The sequence below is a fragment of the Carassius gibelio genome, chromosome A14 (genome assembly GCF_023724105.1).
Source record: "Carassius gibelio isolate Cgi1373 ecotype wild population from Czech Republic chromosome A14, carGib1.2-hapl.c, whole genome shotgun sequence".
NCBI classification, from domain to species: domain Eukaryota; kingdom Metazoa; phylum Chordata; class Actinopteri; order Cypriniformes; family Cyprinidae; genus Carassius; species Carassius gibelio.
In genome coordinates, this window is record NC_068384.1 from 12,101,338 (window position 1) to 12,114,785 (window position 13,448).

Genomic DNA, 13,448 nt, shown 5'->3' on the forward strand with positions numbered 1-13,448 from the left:
TTTAGTTTGATGTAGTAATTAGCAATTAATTTAATTTCGTATTTGAACAGAACTGGCTGTGTCTATATTATTAAAGACATTACATGACATTATTATATTATTTTTAAATTTATTTTTAAATTATTATTATTTTAAATTATTGTCCCTGGATCAGTAGGATACACTTGTAATAAAAAAGCTTATGGACTTGTTGCTATAACAGCAACTCCGGGATGAGCTTTCGAAAAACCAAACAATCCAAGATCATGCCAAATCATCAACAGTCAAATCCAGCTAACTAAGTTAGCGCCGTACGAAGAAAGAGCCCCTGGTGGAAGCAGTAGGTCATCTGTTTATTTGTTTGTTTTCTTGGTCTACTGTTTAATGAATCCTGCTTATTTATTGTGTGTGTGTGTGTGTGTGTGTGTGTGTGTGTGTGTGTGTGTGTGTGCGTGCGTGCATGTCTGTCTGTCTGTGTCACTGAGGATGTTAACTGACCAACAGGTCAGGGCAGTAATGAGAATCTAATCAGTGGGAACAGCCATTTCAATCCATTAATCTGAGCTAAGGTAGGCTAATGAATGTCAAAGCTTATATAGCATAAAGAGCGAGAAACAAGTGCTGTATGGTGTGTACAAGAATCATCTACAGTATATCTCTCTTTCTTTACTTTCAACAGTACAACTACAGTCTTTCTGAACTGATACAAACCAAACGCAAGCACTGTGTTTGTGTTGTGTCATCTACAGTATGTGAAGGATGCTAGGTAGCATGATACACCTGACATACCAAGAGTGAATAAGCTTTAAAATGCTAGACAGGATGCCATGTTCATCAAACTTTAAACTTGATGGGAATAAAAGGAAGAATAGAGACATTATTCTTTATTGGCAGACTGCAAGCCTCAGCAAACATCAGGCACAGGAAGATCTAATTTTTTGATGAATACGGAATTTCAACATTTTATTCAGTGCTTTTGAGCGGTCCAAAATAAACATATTCTGGAAGGAAACTGTTAATGTGTAATTGTACCCTTGAGAGAGGAAAAACAAGGTCAGGACCCACCCAGTAAAACAAAGAGCTTTTGGATAGTAGTAGAGTAGTTTGAACATATGAATGATTTTGCTTTTGCTTTGTTCACAGCCTGGTGTTTAGCTAGCTAGCCAGTTTGTCTCCAATCAGCATAGTGTTACACTAAATGTGCAGGTTGTTCATTAAAAAGGGAGCTGTATCATTGGTAAATTTAATCTCAGTTTGAACAGAGCCATTGAGATATGTGTTGCTCATGGTGTATTCATCATTGATCATGCTGAATCATGGCCTCTTGTTTTTGTGTACCAGAGCGTGTTGTGCATTATCACTGGCATTGACCTCTGAGAGAGATCTGATATGCTCAAGATTGGAAAGTTAATATGTCCGTGTAACCCCACACCTCTAGGCCGCTGAATGGGACCCACACAGCGAGCCACTGAATGGGAGACGTAGGGGTATAAGTTGGTCTCTGATGTGCGTTTCCAATCTTTTAATAGTGACCTTTCTGAGTCACAATCATTTTGGGGTCATGTCATCTCCTATATCCTTGAAAACTGATTATGCAGTGTCAACCAGAGCTTAGTACTAAATGTCAGCAGTGTATTCAGCCTGAAATCACACTCATCTGATGATTTGTATCAGATTTCAGCCATTTGTTTGCCACTATGAAGTTTTCCACAATGGATTCTTTTTGATAAAGGCTTTTTGATGCACTTTCCTGTAAAGTTTTCTTAGCTCATGGAAGTGTTTCTCGTGTTTTACCTTTATTGTATTAGTGAATTATCACCTGCTCTTATTCCAAAAAATGCTTGTTTGTTTGACACTGGCAGTGTACACAGATATATGAAGAGTGAAGAAGGCCACATGTTGCTTCAAGCTAAAGATGACACTTTTTTTCCCCCCACAGGTTTTGAATGAATCATAATAGGTGATTGTTTGTATTCAAATGTTAGAATAAGTACAGTAGCATACAAAATCAGTGTTTTGATAGCATTTAAAAAAAAAAAAAAAAAATATGAGCAATTTAGAGAATTTAGGAATAATCTGAAAACTGTCCTGAACTGAAATAACTAGAATTATGTATTTAGTAATTTAGTTAGTTCATTTACATGTATTTTATTTTGTTTGTTTGTTGGTTGGTTTACTTATTTGCACACCAACAATTTAGAGATATACAAACTGTTAGGAATAATCTGAAAACTGGTCTGAACTGAAATAACTAGAATTATGTATTTAGTAATTTAGTTAGTTCATTTACATGTATTTTATTTTGTTTGTTTGTTTGTTGGTTGGTTTACTTATTTGCTCACTAACAATTTAGAGATATACATACTGTTAGGAATAATCTGAAAACTGGTCTGAATTGAAGACTGAATTAATTAATTTCATAATTTGGTGACACCCAAATAAAAAAAATGTATTTCTGGAATCTAAATAATATTAATAATAATAATAATAATAAATAGATAAAGTGTGATTTCAGCTGGAATATATTATTGACATTTATTAGAGCTCAGTGAGATAATCAGTGTTGTGCATCTTCTGACATGACATGACCCCTGAAATATTTTAAATCAGTCACTTCTATGAAACGTACACCTTCAAGAACAATAATAAACCATAAGAACCAATGCCTACGAACGTGAGTGCTATTACATTGGTGATAAAAAGCTAATCATAAAAATAATGAGCTCTGGCAGAACTATAGATTTTCCAGTTCCTACTCTCAAATCTAGCTGCAGTTATTATCGACTAATATTTAATCAAATGTGCTGCCATAGTGAGATTTAGAAAAAGAATCCCAAATACGTTCTGACTATATCCATCTTTCACAGAGCTGGAGGTTTGTAATGAGCAGGAAATGAAACTCAGATGGTAGTATAGTCACGTATGCAATGTTACAGTCACAGCATGATGGCTGGAGATCTCAAGGGTGAACGTGAAATAAAAGGACTGACCTAATTTCGTTCTCTGCCGGTAGTGTAGGTTTGTTTTTTTGTTGTAGGTTTTTTGTTTTTATATTTTTTTTTCTCCAATTATTTTTTCCCCTCTGCATCAACCTACATATTGCGTATGAGATTCAGATATCGCCATTCATTGGTGTAAGCAGAGTTGCAGTGGTTTGAGATTAATCTTTGGAAGACCTTTAATCTCAGGCTTGATTGCACCATGCATCCACACGTTGAGTGGAGTGGTGGAAATCAGTGCTGGATGTCGGTTGGAAAGTGTATGCCCTTATTATGCAAATGACATGCCAATCAGCTTCAGTTATCTGACTAGTGCACAGCAAATAGGTCACCTTGTTCGAAAGCCTCCCTCTCTCTAATAATGATAGGGATTGTGATTTCATTTAGGAGTTGGTGTTTTGGAGGTCTCTGTAATTCCTTCGATCTCCATCAGACAATATTTATTTATATTTATCATAATAAGTACAATAATTACACACTTTTTTTCCTCTCAAGCAAGTGTTGTTTGGTTGGGTTTTTCTATCTTTAAAAATATATGTCAATAGCATGTTATTGTGTTTTCTAATTTGTATGTTAACTCATGTCATACTACAGTCGTTGCTGAAAGTATGGCGTCTGTCTGAAGTTCCTTGCATTTTTCAGTAGAAATACCCTTTTATTAAAAACAAGACGAATATGCTCTCCAATTTGGTTCTAAACATAGAAAGACATCCCATTCTTCTTGAACATCTGATGTGACGTCTTGTCAAAGTGACTCATAGCACTCAACCAAAGCTCATGGCAAATGCTGAGATGTTCATCTCCAATGAATTTGTCATGTCAGTTCTCCTACCCTCCACTGTGTATTCGCCATCTCCATTTTGTTCCAGAAATCCCTTCCTGAAGCAGTTTGTTGTCCTGCTCTGGATATTCAGTCAGGTGTGATGCTAATATGTGTAAATGACTCCGAGGCTTAAGATGCTAAATAAACAAATCCTTTTCGAGGGCCAGTTGAGAGAAGATATTAAAACTGTTGTTCAGAGTGCAGATTAACTAATCAAGCATGGGTATTGATTGGCATTTTACTGACCATTGTTCACTCTGATCCTTGTATTCCCTTATCAGCTTCAAGTTTATTTGTATAGCGCTTTTTACGATACAAATTATTGCAAAGCAACTTTACAGCAAATCAAGGTTCTACAATATCTATTAGTAGCTTATCAGTGGTGACTGTCAGTTTATGTGCATATGGCAGAAATTTTCAGAAAAATGTATACAAGACGTAGTCAACCAGATGATGAACACTATTAACAGCAATTATTATATGATGCAATCACACTTGTAGCAACAACTCATTGTGCAATGAGAATTATGTGGCGAGACCCATCACAAGTGAGATGAATATGGAAAAGTCACCTGTTAGAAGGGATGTGGAAACCATTATTACTTAATAAACATTTATTAGATTACAATACTGTTTATATATATTTTTATATATATTTAAGTTTGTTTGTTTTCAGTTTTCAGTTTTGGATGGTTTGTTAGCTAAATTCATCCAGCTCAAAACAATCAGAGTTTTCTCTTTTTCTTGGTAATATTTGCTTAATATTCCTTGATTATCATGTTTATTGTAATCTAAAGCCCTCTGGTGTGTGAATTGAGCAACATGCTCCTTTTCATTTTACCCCAGTATTGGTGATTGATTCTGGACTTCATTTGACATCCCTGTACTAGTGCTCACTTATGTGCCTTTTGTTATGCCAGCTAATTAATATTCATGAGCCAAGCCAAAGTAATGATATACTGTCATGATATATTGTATCTTACTACTTTTTTAGTATGATTCTGCCACCTCTGGTTAAAACTATACAGTATACCTGTATACCTTTTTCCTGATATGTTTGTACTAGTGCCAATTTACCTGCCTTTCAAAACTAAGGGGTGATTGTTATGTCAACTAATTAATATTCATTAGCTAACTTTATATTGATATGATAAGAGACCTTTTTGATCATTCCTACACCTCTGCGTGTTAGTACAGGTTAAACAAGCAAAATAAATAACCTATGCACACAAGGAGACAGAGAGCAAACCTTGAATAAATATGAGAGTAGTAAAGTGCAGATGTGAGCATCCTTTAGCACGCCTTTGAAGGGCACAGGAAGTATTAACTTTCCAGTGTGAATGTGGAACACTTTTATGGTTGATTGTTGGTGTTGAATATATTTGACATTTTTGTATCAGGTGATGTTTGAGAACGAGGTGTACAAAGAGAGGTGAAATATGCATGCAAAAAGCAAGGGCACTTTATAAACAAGGTCGCGTCTGCGTTACTAGAAACTTTCAAATCCCTTCTGAATATGCTATCGTCATTTTCTCTTCCCGTTATTTATTTTCAAGGCTTGGCATCATTCCTTTGTTTGTCTTTTGCTTTGCTTTGTGTCACAACCTGTCTCACCTTTCACATCACAGTATGCTAATAATTATTGACTCTGACTAAGTGAGGGGGAAATAAGCACTGCTATAACCATAAAATTACAGAGACGTTCGTTTCATCTCACGTCGCATGCGAAGAAACATTGTGAGTATCTAAAGCTAGACAGGGAATCCAGTTTCACAGAGGAAGACTTTGTTTAATAGCCTGCATTGTGCTGAATAAGCCTCTAGGGCTGAGAAAACTGTGACTTATTCTTTTAACAGTGGCATTGCTACTGCCTGTGATTTTAAGGCAATCCTTTTTTGTGCTTATCTAGGTATGTGTGCTCATTTAGTTTGTCTCTTCTATGGCAGAGGTGCATCTCAATCTCAATCGCTCTCAAGAGGATGGGCGGTTACACTTCACCTGTACCATTTTTTCCATAGGAGTAGGACAACATCCTTAAAGCCATTAATGAGAAACATTCTTTATGTTCTCACATTTTAACAGAAACACTATCATGAATGTTGAATATAGCTGATGTAACTCTTAGAATAATATACTACATGATTTGCGACTTGACTAAAAATACTCATTTTGTATCCTCATATTTATGAATAAACTACTATGTGACATACTTGCAGCTTTCCACCTGGTTGCAGTTAAAGTTTTTTTTTTCTATTTCTTCAAGAAACTGAGTTCAAGATTCTCTCTGTTATTGAGGCTGTGATATATATTTTATTTGGGTTTTATTATGCTTGTAAGTTTATTTATCCAAGCACAATTTCACCCTCACAATATCAGCTTGTCCTGAACTGCCTCAGCCATAACGTATGCCCCAGAATTGAATATAGATTCAAGTGAGCAAGACAGGCCGCCTGATGAATCTCAATTTGCTGGTGACCATATTTCACGGCTGCTTCGGTCTCACGAGTGAGGGAGAAATGGGAAGCTGCCATTCTGTTGGATTTGCAGTGATCCCAGTCAGAATATGACACATATTCAAATAAGGGTGACTAAGAATCAAATACTAGATTGATTTTTATCAATTGGGGTTAGTCTACTGACTAGTAAGAAAATCTATAATCACCTCCTCAAAAATGTATTGAAGACATATTCTGTACAAGAGTATTTTGTCTCTCTCTTTTTTTTTTAGTAAGAATGTCTAAAAGTTTTGTTTTATTTTCAGCAAATTATTTAGAAAGGTATGACTTGACAAAATCTGGACATTGTATTTTGATTTAGGGATGCAATATTTTGTTCAGTTTTTTTTGCAGTGTTGAAAGGGAAGTTGACTTGGTTAGACTAATCTAAGTAAACTTTACACATTCAACATTTTTAAACACGGAAAAGAATACATTGATCATACTGTGTCAGCACAAGAAAAAAACATTTTCAGCATTAAGATTTTTTAGAACTGGGTATATCAAACAACAGTTAAAGGAACTCATAATATTGATGTGAAAAAATATCTTAAAAGTCAATTTAGGATAACTAATGACGGAGAGGTTTTTAACAGACAGATGAAACCAGCAAGTGGTACATATCTTAAGATTTTCACACTAATAACATCAATACTTGTTCTTAAAATCAGTCTCAATTAAGGGCACGTCTAATTTGTCGGCATTTTTGCTCAGTTGCTTCCTACTGCTGTATTACGTGAATAAGTCAAGCTGTCATTACTGAGCATAAACATGGAGGCCACTGATGTACTTCCATTACTGTATGTCATCTTATTGAATTTATTGAAACAGAGCAACCACTAAGTGGTGTTGCGTGTGTTTTTACATTATAGTTGTTTCAGCTCAGTCTTCAGGTCTTCAAACAGAATAAGCCTGTGCAGACAATTTGCAAATTGTCTTCATGCTCATTTATGAATGTTAAATGAGAGGATGGAGACAGAGGTCACAATGCTGATATGCCTCTGTATGGGGATTTTGCCCTAATTAGCCCAAAGCAAAGAGATTAATGCTCAGTTCCTTTGCCCATGGGTTAAACTCTTCCTTAACAAGCTCATTATGTTCATGTAATGATATTTCTAACATGCTGCACTACAGAAGGCAGTCCACAATACAGAAACAGCCTATATACCTCAAAGAATGGCATGGGTGATAAGCAATTATATTTAAAAAAATTATAATAATTATAATAATAATAAAAGATAAGCTATATTATTTTAAAGCATGTACAGTATTGTTCAAAATAATAGCAGTACAATGTGACTAACCAGAATAATCAAGGTTTTTAGTATATTTTTTATTGCTACGTGGCAAACAAGTTACCAGTAGGTTCAGTAGATTGTCAGAAAACAAACAAGACCCAGCATTCATGATATGCACGCTCTTAAGGCTATGCAATTGGGCAATTAGTTGAAAGGGGTGTGTTCAAAAAAATAGCAGTGTCTACCTTTGACTGTACAAACTCAAAACTATTTTGTACAAACTTTTTTTTTTCTGGGATTTAGCAATCCTGTGAATCACTAAACTAATATTTAGTTGTATGACCACAGTTTTTTAAAACTGCTTGACATCTGTGTGGCATGGAGTCAACCAACTTGTGGCACCTCTCAGCTGTTATTCCACTCCATGATTCTTTAACAACATTCCACAATTCATTCACATTTCTTGGTTTTGCTTCAGAAACAGCATTTTTGATATCACCCCACAAGTTCTCAATTGGATTAAGGTCTGGAGATTGGGCTGGCCACTCCATAACATTAATTTTGTTGGTTTGGAACCAAGACTTTTGCCCGTTTACTAGTGTGTTTTGGGTCATTGTCTTGTTGAAACAACCATTTCAAGGGCATGTCCTCTTCAGCATAGGGCAACATGACCTCTTCAAGTATTTTAACATATGCAAACTGATCCATGATCCCTGGTATGCGATAAATAGGCCCAACACCATAGTAGGAGAAACATGCCCATATCATGATGCTTGCACCTCCATGCTTCACTGTCTTCACTGTGTACTGTGGCTTGAATTCAGAGTTTGGGGGTCGTCTCACAAACTGCCTGTGGCCCTTGGACCCAAAAAGAACAATTTTACTCTCATCAGTCCACAAAATGTTCCTCCATTTCTCTTTAGGCCAGTTGATGTGTTCTTTGGCAAATTGTAACCTCTTCTGCACATGCCTTTTTTTTAACAGAGGGACTTTGCGGGGGATTCTTGAAAATAGATTAGCTTCACACAGACGTCTTCTAACTGTCACAGTACTTACAGGTAACTCCAGACTGTCTTTGATCATCCTGGAGGTGATCATTGGCTGAGCCTTTGCCATTCTGGTTATTCTTCTATCCATTTTGATGGTTGTCTTCCGTTTTCTTCCACGTCTCTCTGGTTTTGTTTTATTTTCAGCAAATTATTTAGAAAGGTATGACTTGACAAAATCTGGACATTGTATTTTGATTTAGGGATGCAATATTTTGTTCAGTTTTTTTTGCAGTGTTGAAAGGGAAGTTGACTTGGTTAGACTAATCTAAGTAAACTTTACACATTCAACATTTTTAAACACGGAAAAGAATACATTGATCATACTGTGTCAGCACAAGAAAAAAACATTTTCAGCATTAAGATTTTTTAGAACTGGGTATATCAAACAACAGTTAAAGGAACTCATAATATTGATGTGAAAAAATATCTTAAAAGTCAATTTAGGATAACTAATGACGGAGAGGTTTTTAACAGACAGATGAAACCAGCAAGTGGTACATATCTTAAGATTTTCACACTAATAACATCAATACTTGTTCTTAAAATCAGTCTCAATTAAGGGCACGTCTAATTTGTCGGCATTTTTGCTCAGTTGCTTCCTACTGCTGTATTACGTGAATAAGTCAAGCTGTCATTACTGAGCATAAACATGGAGGCCACTGATGTACTTCCATTACTGTATGTCATCTTATTGAATTTATTGAAACAGAGCAACCACTAAGTGGTGTTGCGTGTGTTTTTACATTATAGTTGTTTCAGCTCAGTCTTCAGGTCTTCAAACAGAATAAGCCTGTGCAGACAATTTGCAAATTGTCTTCATGCTCATTTATGAATGTTAAATGAGAGGATGGAGACAGAGGTCACAATGCTGATATGCCTCTGTATGGGGATTTTGCCCTAATTAGCCCAAAGCAAAGAGATTAATGCTCAGTTCCTTTGCCCATGGGTTAAACTCTTCCTTAACAAGCTCATTATGTTCATGTAATGATATTTCTAACATGCTGCACTACAGAAGGCAGTCCACAATACAGAAACAGCCTATATACCTCAAAGAATGGCATGGGTGATAAGCAATTATATTTAAAAAAATTATAATAATTATAATAATAATAAAAGATAAGCTATATTATTTTAAAGCATGTATATGCAGGATGCAATTATTGGATCAAACATTGCATACATCAAAAACTTTGATTATACTTTACTATTTTGACATCAGTTAAATGTGAAAAACTGTAGCTTCAATTGTTTCTTAGTAAATCTGTCTGTCCTTTTAAAGAGCATTCTCTGTCACTGGTCAAATGTAGCATTCTTTATTTGTTTGCACTTGCACTAATTCGATGAGTGCTCTAAGTGCATTCATCTCTTTATTTCTCTCTCTTGGAATGCACTGCAAGTGCCACTGAGGCTGAGGGACGAGGCCGTTCTCTTTGAGATAATGAGAACATACGCTGTACATGTGTCTGTGTGTGTTGCCACTTCTCATTTACCCAACATGAGCATGGCAAAAGAGCAGAGACAAAGGAGAGACACAGGAAGAGAAAAAGACAGAAAAAACAGAGAGAGAGGGCAATGAATGGGAAACAGGAAATGAATCATAAAATGAATCATAACGTACAGAAAGATTATTGGAATTTGACCTGTTTGGAAATGGGCTCAACACAACATGTCTTTTTAATAATATAATTTAATTTGTTTTGTTATTAATTGTCATTTCCATGTCATGTGGCCTTATCTTGTTTTTGTTCATGTTTTTTGTTTTTGTTTTTTTTTTTTGGGGGGGGGGGGTATTTGTTTTGTTTTGTTTTTTACTTTAAAATGTGCTTGTGTCTGTATTAATTGAATTACATTAATTTGTTCATTCATTTTACATTGTTAAAAAAGTTTGCACACTGCAATTTAAAAAATACACTAGAGAATGAAGAAAAAAGTAGCAATTATGAATAGGGAAATGAAGGCAGAGAACGTTTTCGCTGTCATGCTAGAGCTTAACTACGCTAGGGAAAGTTAGTTAAAATCTCTGTAACCCAGACCCTCTTAGGAGCACTATGACAGTAAGTCTTCACTCAGGCTGTACAATATCATCGCTACCTATAAACAAGATACTTCAAAACAGTCTACCAACACACTCTATCCCCACATGGAGCAAACTTGACCGATGCTAACAAGCCACACTAATGGAATCTGGTTTAACTCAGCAAGGGAGAAGTTCCCTTCTTAAAATATCCCATTTTATTAGAGCACAGTTTATGTAGTATTAAACTAATGTTCCGTTTCAGCTGTGTTAGTGTCCCTACTGTGTTAGTATTGTTGCACCAGCCATTTGCAAGTTATTAGAACTTTAAATTCAGACTAGAGGCTTAGTAGACACTAGCAAGTTTGTAACTAAATCTAAACATTATTCGCTTGCACCAGTTGTTCGTAAGGTAACGTCTAAAAGTTTTAACCAGACTAAGTTGTAACTTGCGTACAGCTTTTGCAACAGGCCCCTGGAGGCTCATGGAAGCATCAATCCACTGTTCCCATCCCCTGCCATCCCCCTGGCACCCACTTTGATGCCCGTGTGTATCGGAGCACTCAATCTACTTAATTGCCACAATGATGAGATTAATTGGTGTGTTGTTATCCGTTACAACTGGCCCCAGGTTGAAGCACAGCAAAGGGCAAATCAAGCATGAACTGAAGACTAATCAAGCACATGGGACTGAAAGGGACTTAGCAAGATGCCCATGTGGGCAGAATAATTGAATGAGATAGATATCACTGTGGCCGCTGGTCAATGAGAGGACATACCAGTGTTTAATAAATACCAGCATTAGGGCATTTGTTCTTTTCTATGTTAAGTGCTCTACAGTATATGTTTAAAAGTCTGGAGTTGGTTCTTATATGTTCATCAAGTCTGCATCGGAAATGCAGAAAAACTGTAATATAATGAAATATTATTACAGTTTTAAAATAATTGTTTTCTGTTTTAAGTATTGATCTGTTTACTTGTATAGATAATTATCATGTGATGGCAAAGTTGAATTTTTAGCAGCCATTACTCCAACCATGAATGTCACTATCCTTCAGAAACCATTCTAATATGCTGATTTGTTGTGGAAAGCTGCATTTATTTTTTTCTATATTAAAAATAGCTGAGCTGCTGTATATTTTTGTAGAGGAAGTGATACATTTTATTTTAGGATTCTGTGATTGGAAAAGAGAATAAGAAACAGCAGTAGTTTGAAATAGAAATCCTATGTAACATGTAAAACTATTTGAGGCATCCTTGCTGAATAGAAGTTAAAAAATGAATATGATTTATATTAAAGGAATGTTTTACCCAGAAATGAGAATTATTTACTTACCCTCATGTCATATCTGTATGCTTTTCTACTGTAAACACAAAATAAGTTATTTAAAAATAGTAATAATTCTATGTTTTATCATTTTAATATAATATATATATTAAATCTCTTTTTTTAGCGATGTTTTTGACATCACTGACATCAAATCACATTGGATGTTTCTTGCATAACTGACATTTAATATATCCACTTTTGTGTTCCAACATGGGTCTTTACAGTAAGATCATTCAGAGAATATACCCAGGTGCATTTTTGAATGCCTTTCAGTACCATACTACTACTACTGATGATTAAGGAAGGGGATGAGATTAATTATATCTGCTGTCCTCCCCCTGTGGTCCTTTCACTGATACAGCTGGTATGTTTAGGAGAATAAGAGAGGGAAAGCACACTTTGTCATTTCACCTTGCACAGGTTGAGTTGTCCTACTTTTTCTGTGTGGATTGTAACACCCACAGGCATGAATCAATATCAAGGGTCTTTTCAGCTTGTGCTTTTGAAATCTTGTGCTTTCATATGGCACTAGAACTTGCTTCATTATGTTTGATCAAAACAAGGTTATTGCTCCAATACTTCATGTGGAAGATAAACAACGTGGGCTTATGAAACAATATTTTGTCTGAGTGTAAATAGAGCCAAGAAGAATTATTTTACCTAGTTTGGCCACTTTCAAGGCCATTGATATTCTACAGTCGTTGTGATCTTAGGCACCGAGCATAACAACGAGATCCGGAGGATAAATGATCAAACAGGAGGACAGCTATTGTCCTTCAACTGCTTAATGGGCTACTAACAGCACTGCGTGTCAGGACTGATTTCAGAGTCCAGAAACAAACTTTCTACTCTTGTTTTTTTTCTTCTTCTTCTTTTCCTTTACTACACAGTAGTACATATTCCCCAGCTTCCATTACCAATTCAAGACCTGGTGTTTGCATAATCACCTTGCCTCTGTCTACCGCCAGGCCTGTATGGAAAGACTCATTAGTGTCTTTTCAGATGCTAAAAGAAAGAGAGAAATACTGTCCGGATGAAATGATTTCCACAAGGTGGAAAGGAGGAGCACGAGAGGACTGGGATATAGATATTGTGAATCTTTGCTGTGAGATTTCTGGGTTTTAAATAACAAGAACAATATCCCGTGTCATAGAACAGCATCCTGTGTAGTGCAAAAGAGGATAGAGGAAGTGGAAAAAGGTAAAGCCTCTTTTTCTCATGTCAGGCTTTGTACATATTACATGATATTGATTGTGCAAAAGTTTCATTGTGGCTTGGCCCAGACTTTGCTGGAAGCACATATGAAACCCGAGCCCTAGAGATTACGGGTAAAGCCATGAAACACAGAGCTTGCAGTAATAACATACTGTGTTGGTATTTACATCCATAAGGGTGTTCCATTGTGTACTAAATTTCTCCAGACTATTGATTGAATATTTGTTTTGTCTGCTTCTTATTTATTTATTCATGTGTGTGTGTGTGTGTGTGTAGGTGTGTGTATGTGTGTGTATGTGTGTGTGT

General features: G+C 35.8%; 1 protein-coding gene across 1 annotated transcript in view; it reads left to right on the forward strand.

The window, feature by feature from the left end:
- The window catches only part of LOC128027493 (leucine-rich repeat and immunoglobulin-like domain-containing nogo receptor-interacting protein 2), a 218,178-nt gene that overhangs the window by 113,085 nt on the left and 91,645 nt on the right, over positions 1 to 13,448 (forward strand). The window lies entirely within an intron of this gene.